The following is an 11,513-nucleotide window of genomic DNA, read 5'->3' as shown; positions in this document are numbered from 1 at the left end:
TGCCCTTGGGAATACCTATTTAACTGCAGCCTCTAGACCCTTACAGGCATTTGTGCACATAGCTAGTTTGTCTAATGGACCAAGTGCCTTGCCTAACTGCTCCATGAACCAAATCCAGTTCTCTTTGGTCTCAGAATCAAAGAAAACAAATGTTATTGGGAACATCCAATTATGCTCATCTATAGCATTGGTTGTAGGCATGTGTCCATTCCACTGCCCATTGAGAGCAGTGGAATCTATACTAATGTATAGCCTGCAACCCTCTAGGAAGCCATCTATACTACCCTTGAATGCACAGAAAAATCTACTGAAATGAACCTTCTTGCCTACTTTCACACTGTCTATCTCAACAACACTACCTGGGACCTAAGCTCTATCTCTGCTTTGAATCTGAATAACCAATCAAATAAATCGTCCCACTTACCAAAAAGCTTATTTGCAGCCCTCTACCTACCATACCAGCAAGTCTGGTAATTTATGTTGATTTTGTATTTCTTTTCAAGTTCTTCTTTGAGCTCCTTTGCCCCCATCTGAGGCTTGTCTTTAAGCAGAGACACTGCTCTCTCTGCAATCCATGCCTAGGATGCCATCTTGTTCAAAACTTTCCTTCTTGAGGCACAAATATGCACATTAGAGTTTATTTGTATCTACAAACAAGCAAACAAGCAAGCCAACATTAGACTATATTTATGAACTAAGTTTCATACAAACCACAGAACAGCAGATTAACTAGATAAAAACAGTGATATGTTCTAGAACAAAAAATAGTTAGTAATATATCCCCTGACACTGTTATCTCTCTGAGTTCTAGCTCTAATAATCCACTTGCATCCTTTTGATTTGCAAAATCCTCTAAACCTTTCAGGATCAGATTTCTTAGTGCCCAACTCAAACTCTTTGACTATAGCATGTTGCTTAACTATCAATCTGAATTCAGGAATTGATGGATACAGTGTGCCTACAGATATGTCAGGATTGTCTCTATCATAGAAAAAAAGGGCTCAGTTGCTTCATTGTCATCAATGGGGATAGCTGTTGTCGGATACCATAAAAAGGGGTACCCTAAGCAAGAACCGAAAAGATTGCTTAGACCTTACAAATATCAAAGTCGAAGGATAACCACGAGGCCTCGGCTGATTCTCTGATTCACCCCGCCGAGGCCGTCTTCGCCGAGGCCAATTTTCCGATTCGCCCCGCCGAGGCCCTCTCGCCGAGGCCGATTCGCCCCGCCGAGGCCCTCTCGCCGAGGCCAATTCTCCGATTCGCCCCGCCAAGGCCCTCTCGCCGAGGCCCTCTCGCAGAGGCCGATTCACCCCGCCGAGGCCCTCTTGCCGAGGCCGATTCCCCGATTCGCCCCGCTGAGGCCGTCTTGCCGAGGCCCTCTCGCCGAGGCCATCCCTCTGGCAGGCTGTCCCATCCATTTAATGCACCTGAATGCACCCACTACGTCAGCCACGACCGGTAGGGTACAGCAACAAGAGCGATGGGACAACGGTCAAGTCTCCTTTTTACCATCCTTACTGACGGTGCAGGGGTTACCATGCCCTGCGGCCACATGCCCTGCACTTTTCCACCTAAACCGGGTACGATGCTGACCATCGAGGCCCCCGCATCATACTCAGGTCACCTCCTAGGCCTCTGCGCAGTCAGCCACAAACACCTACCAGGCCTCAGCGCACTACCAAGTCAAAAATTCACAAGGCACAGCATGTCACCTATAGCGGAGGCCATGCTGACTAGACGTCAACGAGGACCCCTACGACTTCAACAGCCTCGGGCATGGCCGGCATGACGCACCAGTGATCAAGTACCAATTGCCATTCCTTAAACTGTGCTGCTACAGGAATAGGCCACAGTACTAGATCTTCCTTCTAAGGCTCCATGTGTAGCTCTCTCATGTATTCCTGGCTCCCTCCTTACAGCTATAAAAGGGGGCAGCCAGGGCCATTTCTGGGGGCGGACTCCGAGGCGCACGCACCGCTCCACGCCAAGACCTGGGACTAGTTCCCTCTCTCCCTAGCTTGTAACCCCCTACTACGAGCACTTCGGTGCAAGGAATACAAGATCAATCTCTCAGACTGGACGTAGGGCCTCGATTGCCTGAACCAGTATACACATTGTGTCTCTTTGCATCACCATTCGGGATTAGGGGCACGCAGTTCATATTTACTGGTTGGTTGAGGACCCCCCGGTCCGAAACACCGACAGTTGGTGCGCCAGGTAGGTGAATACTGCTTGTAAGCTTAATCATCCCAACAAGTCCCGAATGGCAGACCCCATACAACCACTACATCTCAGCGCAATGATCTGGTTCGGGAGCCTAGAGTTCATGTCTCTAGGATACAAGTACGACGTGGTACTCCTCCCACCTAGAGCCCCATCAACCGATGGCGACATCATGCACCAGCAGCCCAGGCGCGGGTGGCTCCCAAGCCGCCGCTCTCATCACGCTCGCCAGGCGCAACGCGGGCAGGACCACCCCGACACCGCACAAGCTCATGGTGGCACACCGCGTTCTGCCGGCACCCCATGTCCAGCTATTGGCACAAGGTCCCTGGTTGGGGACCTGACTTGCCTGAGCCTGGACATGGGCGAAATGCCGGCGGCATGCGGCGACGCCCCGTCGGCATCCCATGCTCGGCTGTTGGAACAGAATCCCTGGTTGGGGACCTATCTAGCTTAAGCCTAGGTAGGGGAAAGACGCCGGTGGCGCAGAGCGACGTCCTGCCATCAAGCTCTGCCCCGCCACCTCCTGAGGAGCCTATTTCTTTCATCACCCCATTCAACATGTACTGCTATGTGACTATGCCATTTAGTCTTAGAAATGCAGGGGCCACGTACCAGCGGTGCACCACCCAGGTCTTGGGCGAGCACATCGGGCGAACCATCGAGGCCAGCGTGGACGACATCAAGGACAAGTCCAGGAAGGCCAGTGACCTCATCGACGACTTGGAAGTTGGTGGCCCACCCAAGTACTAAAGCACGGGACCTACAAGCTAGCCTACGAGAAGGGCGAAATCCTCACCAACACTTGGAACATAGAACAGATACGTCGCTTCTACCCTTAAATTCCCAAGCGTCATACAATTTTCCTCGAAATACAATAAAGAAGCGTTCTTTAATTGTTCTAAATTTTTGAGGAACCCCCCGAGCCCATCGGTACGGGTTCGGCGTTACGATAACGCTAGGGGGGAAGACTTGACTCTGCCTCTGTAGAACCGAGCCTCCCTCAGGAGCTAGGGGGGAACCTCCCCCCCAAATCCCAAACTCTGTCTCAAACTCTGACAAATCGCTTGCAAAAACCTAAGGACTAAAAGTTTGCCTCGAGGCCAAAAGGCCGGCTGAGCCACGAGACAGCCTACGCCTCTGGGCTACGGCAACTCCCTCACCACCTTTCACCCAAGGGGCAGCTTAGGCTCCAAGGAAGTTTTTGCAAAGGACTTGTCTAAAAACGAGACAGGGGGACACCATTTTTAGTCATCTTTTCGAAAAATTTCCTACGCCGAACTCTCTCGCGTACTCTGACAAATCAATTGTAAAAACCCTCAGGACCGAAAGTATGCCTCGAGGCCAAAAGGCTGGCCGAGCCACGAGACTGCCTACGCCTCTGGGCTACGGCAACTCCCTCACCACCTTTTGCCAGAGGGGCAGCTTGGGCTCCGAGGAAGTTTTTTGCAAGTGATATGTTCAGAAACAAAGCAGAGAGCAAGGGCTGGGAAACATAATAGAAAACGATTAAGATGCATATATACACAAGTACTAAAAAGGCCTCGACGGCCACAAACGTTATGGTACAATGATGTACCTCCTAATCTATTACATGACCCCTTTGGCCCAGGTCAGAATACGGGGTCGCCAGCGTCAACGGACGGCGTAGGAGGAGCCACCTCCTCTTCGAACAGCCAGGCCAGCGACGTGCCAGGGGCCTCAGCCGCCTCCACCAAGCTTCATCACCTCCTCCTCGGCCTTCTCATCGTCCTCTGCCACGACGTAAATCATGTCCGAGATCGGCAGGGAGGTCCGAGGGTCGCACAAAAAGCCAGGGGAACTCCTGATCGCTCTCTCGCTTCGTGCAGAGGCTCGGGGGCTCTTCCTGCAACCTTGTCGAAGCCCAGCGACCCGAACTCGCACTTAGAGGCCCGGCAAACGCAATAAACTCCTCACTCAACAGGAAAAAAGCCCCTAGAGGAGTAAATCCACTCCTCTAGGGCCTCGAGGGCTACACCCGGTGGGTGCGCTCGCGCGCACCCACCGGAACCTCAAAAAACAAAACACAATCCCTACGGGAGCAGCTGCAAGCCAAGTCTCGACAAACCCTCAGGGAGAGTGCTCGCACTCCCCCCGAGGCTCGGGGGCTACTGTCGGATACCATAAAAAGGGGTACCCTAAGCAAGAACCGAAAAGATTGCTTAGACCTTACAAATATCAAAGTCGAAGGATAACCACGAGGCCTCGGCCGATTCTCCGATTCGCCCCGCCGAGGCTGTCTCACCGAGGCCCCCTCGCCGAGGCCAATTTTCTGATTCGCCCCGCCGAGGCCCTCTCGCCGAGGCCGATTCGCCCCGCCGAGGCCGATTCCCCGATTCGCCCCGCCGAGGTCCTCTCGCCGAGGCCCTCTCGCCGAGGCCGATTCGCCCCGCCGAGGCCCTCTCGCCGAGGCCGATTCGCCCCGCCGAGGCCCTCTCGCCGAGGCCGATTCTCCGATTCGCCCCGTCGAGGCCCTCTCGCCGAGGCCCTCTCGCCGAGGCCGATTCACCCCGCCGAGGCCCTCTCGCCGAGGCTGATTCCCCAATTCACCCCGCCGAGGCCGTCTCGCCGAGGCCCTCTCGCCGAGGCCGTCCCTCTGGCAGGCTGTCCCATCCATTTAATGCGCTTGAATGCACCCACTACGTCAGCCACGACCGGCAGGGTACAGCAACAGGAGCGATGGGACAACGGTCAAGTCTCCTTTTTACCATCCCTTACTGACGGTGCAGGGGTTACCATGCCCTGCAGCCACATGCCCTGCACTTTTCCACCTAAACTGGGTACGATGCTGACCACCGAGGCCCCCGCATCATACTCAGGTCACCTCCCAGGCCTCTGCGCAGTCAGCCACAAACACCTACCAGGCCTCAGCGCGCCACCAAGTCAAAAATTCACAAGGCACAGCATGTCACCTGCAGCGGAGGACATGCTGACTAGACGTCAACGAGGACCCCTACGACTTCAACAGCCTCGGGCATGGCCGGCACAACGCACCAGTGATCAAGTACCAATTGCCATTCCTGACACTGTGCTGCTACAGGAATAGGCCACAGTACTAGATCTTCCTTCTAAGGCTCCATGTGTAGCTCTCTCATGTATTCCTGGCTCCCTCCTTACAGCTATAAAAGGGGGTAGCCAGGGCCATTTCTGGGGGCGGACTCCGAGGCGCACGCACCGCTCCACGCCGAGATCTGGGACTAGCTCCCTCTCTCTCTAGCTTGTAACCCCCTACTACGAGCACTTCGGTGCAAGGAATACAAGATCGATCTCTCAGACTGGATGTAGGGCCTCGATTGCCTGAACCAGTATACACCTTGTGTCTCTTTGCATCACCATCCGGGATTAGGGGCACGCAGTTCATATTTACTGGTTGGTTGAGGACCCCCCGGTCCGAAACACCGACAGCTGCTGCTTCCATTTCTTCTTCCACCTCAGGAGGAATTTCTAGCATTGGAATCTCAGGTGGACCATCAGCACCTGCTATCCCCTCATCTGTAGCTTTGAAGCCCATGGCTTCATAGATTTGTTCCTCATCCACTAAAACAGTAGCATTCCCATCTAAGTTTTCCTCAGGTAATATTGTGAAAGCTGACCAATCAATAACATCATCTGATTTTGTATGCTCTGGACTGCTACAAGCATCATCTGTGCATTCAACATTTCCTTGCTTTGCTGTTACACCGGATGTGGCATGAACACTATGCTCATTTGACACATTTTCTGCTGCTGCATCTCTGTTCTATCTGGATGATACCTGGTCCTTGTCAAGTACTTCACAGCTGACATCCATTTCATTCTCATCCCGTCTAGCTTCTATCATCTCCCTGAACTGCTCATCAGTAGTAACCTTCCATTCTGTCCCACTCTCCTTGTCCAGACCCCAAACAACTAGCTACTGCCCACAACCCCAAATGATCTTTCCAGCCATTTCATCCACAAATTTAGACAGAGAGCAGTGGCTGGTAAGATCAATCCAAACATCATGCTCTTGGGCATCCATTTCGACAGATCCATAATCAACATTGGTTGTGTACTTAGCAACGCTAATATGGATTCTAAACGCATTGCCAGGATCAATCCTGACAATAATCATAAACAAATAAAGAAACATGTGGAGTTAGGAGACATCCAACTCCAAAACACTACGGGATCCCAAAAACTACACAAAACACTACAACACATCGAACTTACCAAGGAGGGCAGTCAGTCCACTTCATCTTAACGCATACGATCAACAACAATGGCTACTGCAACGTCATTACAACCAAATGGACCACCAATCAAATCGAAACCGAATCAAATCGAAACCCTAGATTGGGGAACGCAACTGAGGAAATAGGGTTTAGGGGAGTGCGGGCAGTACCTATTATAGTCGTCCTGCTTCCAAGGAAGGGGAAGGAGACTTGATGCCGCCGCCGCCACGTCCACCACAGCCGCTATCGCCGTCGCCAGGAGTGGGGAAGAAGGGAGAGTGGACTGGGTTTGACTCGAGGCTGGGCCGGCTGGAGACACAAGAAGGAGGCGAGAGCAGCGTGGTCATTTCGCATGTCAAGTTAGGGCTTCCAAGCTCTCTGCCACGCTAGCGTGCCCATCTGATGTGCTATCTCAGTAAAAATGATAAAAACATAGGAGTGTTATCATTTACGATGATAAATACGTAGAGACAAGCACAAAACTGACAAACATAGAAGCGGCATGCACAAGGATGGCAAGAAGACGTGCGATGCCTCGCTCGCTCGCTTCCCCCGGCGCGCGCGCGATCTCCTCCTCCAATCACGCTTCCCCCGGCGTGCGCGCGTGATCTCCTCCCCGCTAGCTTCCTCCCAGCGCGCGCGATCTCCAATCACGCGATCTCCTCCTCCAATCACGTAGAAAGGAAGCAGCCCCCAATCACGCTGAAAGGAAGCGGAGACCACCGACACCCCGCGCACGCCCTCCTCTTCACACCCGACGCCGAGAGGCCACCGCAACCCGACGCCGAGGAAGAGACGAGGAGGATCTCATCCTCGCCCCGCGCACGCCCTCCTCTTCACGCCCACCGGCGAGAGGCCGCCGCAACCCGCCGCCGAGGGAGAGATGAGGAGGATCTCATCCCCGCCCCGCACACGCCCTCGTCTCCACGCCCGGCGCAGAGAGGCCGCCGCAATAGAGGGAGACGCAGACGAGAGGATCGATCGAAGATGGTGAACGGCGCGTCATGATCCACGGCGACGGAATCGAACACCGCTGAGAGCTCCACGGCCACCAAGCTCCGATCCAGGTCCAACATCTCCTCCCTCCCTTCCCCTCTCTCCCGCTCGTGGCCTGTTACTGAATCCCTTCTTGCCTCCGGGTTATGTGTTCTTGAATCTGCGCCGGCCATGATTTGGTACTGAATCTCTTTCTGTGTTCAGTTCGAGTGGGCATGCATATAGTGTGGTGGGTTTTTCCATCAAGCTGTGCAAGTGCCAATGGGTGATTAGCTTCGAGGACAGGGTACTTGGCTACAGCAAGGTAACATGGGGCACTGTATTACTTCTACCGTGGGGTTTATGATGGTGGCTCAGAGGAATAGTTGATCTTGCAAAATGCTTGATGAAATGCAGTTAAGATTGTTTTGCACACATAAATTGATTTTAGGTTTAGCATGCAGTTGGGAACCATCTTACTTATTCAGTCAATGGGGATTACATCCTAGAGAAATCCAACGTTTACAAAATAGTGGTTTCTTGCTTTGCAACAGAGATATATCATATCCAATTTTCACTTCAGATGAGTTATTATCACCTCTTTAAATTATCGTTGTGTCAAGTTTCCATGTAAGCTAAGAATTACAGTCTATACAACTGCCCAGCTTCCACTGGCAAAAAAAAAATCTATTTCAGAATGTTTCAATTAGTAACATATTATGTATATAAATGGTTGGCTCCATCAGAGAGGCTACATTTTGAAATATGGTTCTTTATTCCTTGCATTTCAAACATGGTTGCTCGATTTGGTGTCCTGGACAGACCAGGTTCATTCGGTTCATTGCTCGATTCCTGTAACAGTGGAGTTGTGCATATGAGTCTATCTGTTCTGGCATATGAAAGCCAGCTTTGATTTCTCAAACATAGCATGCATGAATTCTAGCATCTGGACCCTTGATTTAGTCAATTTTTTTGTGTAGTAGTTTACATTACCTTTGCTTTGCTGCAATTAATCCTTTTGTGGACCTGTAAATTTCTTCTCAATAAAGCAAAGCATTCTCTATTGACTAACCTCACCTGATATGCTTAATCCTACAACAAAGAGGCGCGGACCGCGGAGGATCTGCCCACCAGCCGAGGAGCGGACATGGGCAGGGGTGGCGCGCGTTGGTATGTCAATCTCACGTCTCTTCGTTTTCTGCTAGCTGATACACATGGGCATGCTAGGTGCTGGCTGGATCAAAGCCTAGCGCAGCTCCGTACTTGACTATGAGATAGAGGAAGGATCTCTCATGTGTTTGACTGCTTGGATAATTTAACGTTTTAGGCTGCACCTTTGATTTCCAAGTTTGACTGAGGAAAATAACTCTGCAAGTCAACAGATTCATAGACTTAGATAGGAACTTGTAAGTGAAATATTGTGTTTTAATTATCTTCATATTCTATTGTGTCGCAACTTCATATTGCGCGGTGGTTAAAATCAAGGAACTTATCTAGAATGAGCTGCTTCCAATTCTATTGAATCGCAGCTTTGTATTGCTTCCTATTCTATTGTGTCGCAGCTTTAATTATATTGCGAGAGTGGTTAGCTTTAATTATGAAGAGTACTGTGTGTTTGGCTTTGTCCTCTGTAGATTAGCCAACTATTGAGATGAGCCGTCAGAGATTTGGAGTGCATGTTCGTGGAACTAATGAATTGTGATATAATTAATGGTCAAATCACCATGTTGTGTATTGTGCCCATGGATCTTCTCTTTTAGCTCTACAATCTCATGCACTCCGATACTCCTACTGCCTTCATACTTTTTATTTGTTCTAGCTGTTACCCATATTACTCCCCAGTAGAAACAGTTGATTAGAATATCCCCTGGTACCTTCATGCAGTGCAGGGACCTCCAGGATTATTCCTAACCTACACAAATGCTTTCTCTGAATATATCATGTAGTTTTTTTTAACGCAATATATCATGTAGTTACCTTTCTGAACTTCTCTATGTGGCTGACAAATCTTTCAAACAGACGCTCGTACAGTGTTGTTTTCTTGCCACCTTGAAATAAAATATTATTAGTTTCACCGCCTAAATATACTTGTTGTTGGCTTCTAGAGATTATTAAAGTTTATTTGTTTCAGGTAATTTACATATAGCAGTTCGTGTCTCTTTAGCCCTTCCTGAATTTCACAACACTCACAGGTATAGATTGATGCAATCTTGTGGGCTTTGGCATCATGGAGATGCAGGAATTCGCCCTCACAAGGTGTCTTTGTGTTGTATCCTTGAAATAAAAAGGTCAATGAAGGATGGAATGTCTTTTGAAGTGTTCTGACACAAGTGTTGAACTGTTGATGTAATGGGAATGGTAGCCAACGCTTGTCCATCCTGTTATTTCATACACATCATTTAGTACTCCCATGTTGATCCTGGTACAACTGTACTCCTGCATCTTATAGTTAGGTACCGTTTAGTTCCAAAAATTTTGCAAAATTTTTCAAGATTCCCCGTCACATCGAATCTTTGGACGCATGTATGAAGCATTAAATATAAATAAAAAATAAAACTAATTACACAGTTTAGACGAAATTCACGAGACGAATCTTTTAAGCCTAATTAGACTATGATTGGACACTAATTGCCAAATAACAACGAAAGTGCTACAGTACCATTTCCCAAAAATTTTGCCAACTAAACAAGGCCTTAATCAAAGAACCTGAATTTTTTAGTAATCAGCTTAGGTTTCCACTACCTTGTTCAACTGGGAGTTTATGACACCCACAGAGGATGGCTACTAGCCCTATGTGCCTCCAAAACTCAGTTACATATGTGCTCATATATGATATATCATGTCTACAGTGTTGGCTGCCCTGCAGGGAAATAGCAGCTGAATCTGTCTACAAGGAGAGATGTGTCACTGTAGACAATGAGGATAGTTGGACCAAGTACATGTCCATTTCTGGTTCTGCAGAGGATGAGCACAACATTATCGCCCTGCAGTCTAAGGTAGAAGAGTAATATTGGCCCTGATCAGAAGTGCTACTTACAGGTGGGCTGCTGCAGCCGCCGCCGCTGTGCTGCTCTGTACCTCTCTGTTGTTTGCTCCTTCTGTGATTATTTGGTTTGCATCAATACAATTGCTTAATAGATGCCCCTATTCCTTCTGATTATAAGACACAAGGGGTCTACTATTACTCTTTCCCCTCTCAGTTCTTTGTTGATGCTTGGCTTATTGCTCAACAACTAACTAAATGAAATATTACTGAGAAGGGACTGATGTTTCCCCAGGATGTCATGAATTATTGCACGATTGAGTAGTGCAAAAAGTCTAAGGATTCTAATTATTAGCTTGGTGTATGTGTGAAAGGATCAAGATGCTCAAGAGTAGGGTGAATTGGACTAATTCTAAATTTTCTTGCAATAAGCAAATCTTGTGGTTAGCCCAATTAACCCCTTGTGCCTAGAAAAGTGTTTCTATTGATCTAACGCACAACGGACTTGCAACCTATGTTTCAAACTTACTCTAGCATAGCAATTCTATGAATGTAAAGACAAGTATTGAATTGCTCAAAGTAAATGCTCAAAGTAAATGCTCAAAGTAAATAGAGAGAGATGAATGCGGCGATGTTTTGCCGAGGTATCGGAGAGTCGCCACTCCCCACTAGTCCTCGTTGGAGCACCCACAAAGGGTGTAGCTCCCCCTTGATCCGCGCAAGGATCAAGTGCTCTCTACGGGTTGATTCTTCGATACTCCGTCGCGGCGAATCACCCAAAGCCGCTTACAACTTAAGTTGGGTCACCCACAAGCTCCGCCGGGTGATCACCAATCTCTCAATCACCACCAAGCCATCTAGGTGATGGCGATCACCAAGAGTAACAAGCACGAACTCTCACTTGACCACGCGAAGCCTAATGAGAAGATGGATGCACACTTTGCCACTCTTAATTCACTAATGAGGCTACTCTCTTGGATTCTCAAATCTCAATCACCTCACTAGGACCTTGCTCTTCTTGGCACTCACAAACGTGTTTCTCAGCTGTTGGAATGAGCAAAAGTTACTCCACATACGAGTGGAGCATCTATTTATAAGGCAGCCTGAAAAATGAA

The 11,513-nt window shown here is 49.2% G+C and overlaps 1 long non-coding RNA gene across 1 annotated transcript; it reads left to right on the top strand.

Annotated features, from left to right (window-relative positions):
• The first annotated feature begins 6,947 nt into the window (after positions 1-6,947).
• On the top strand, positions 6,948-10,616 carry LOC136517667 (uncharacterized). The gene is made up of 4 exons (XR_010774318.1): positions 6,948-7,507; positions 7,641-7,740; positions 8,519-8,585; positions 9,608-10,616. It is a non-coding gene; the product is annotated as an uncharacterized lncRNA (long non-coding RNA).
• The last annotated feature ends 897 nt before the right edge of the window (positions 10,617-11,513 follow it).

The sequence above is a fragment of the Miscanthus floridulus genome, chromosome 17 (assembly GCF_019320115.1).
Source record: "Miscanthus floridulus cultivar M001 chromosome 17, ASM1932011v1, whole genome shotgun sequence".
NCBI lineage: Eukaryota > Viridiplantae > Streptophyta > Magnoliopsida > Poales > Poaceae > Miscanthus > Miscanthus floridulus.
The sequence above is the reverse complement of the archived record's forward strand: the minus strand, read 5'-3'. Positions and strand labels throughout refer to the sequence as shown.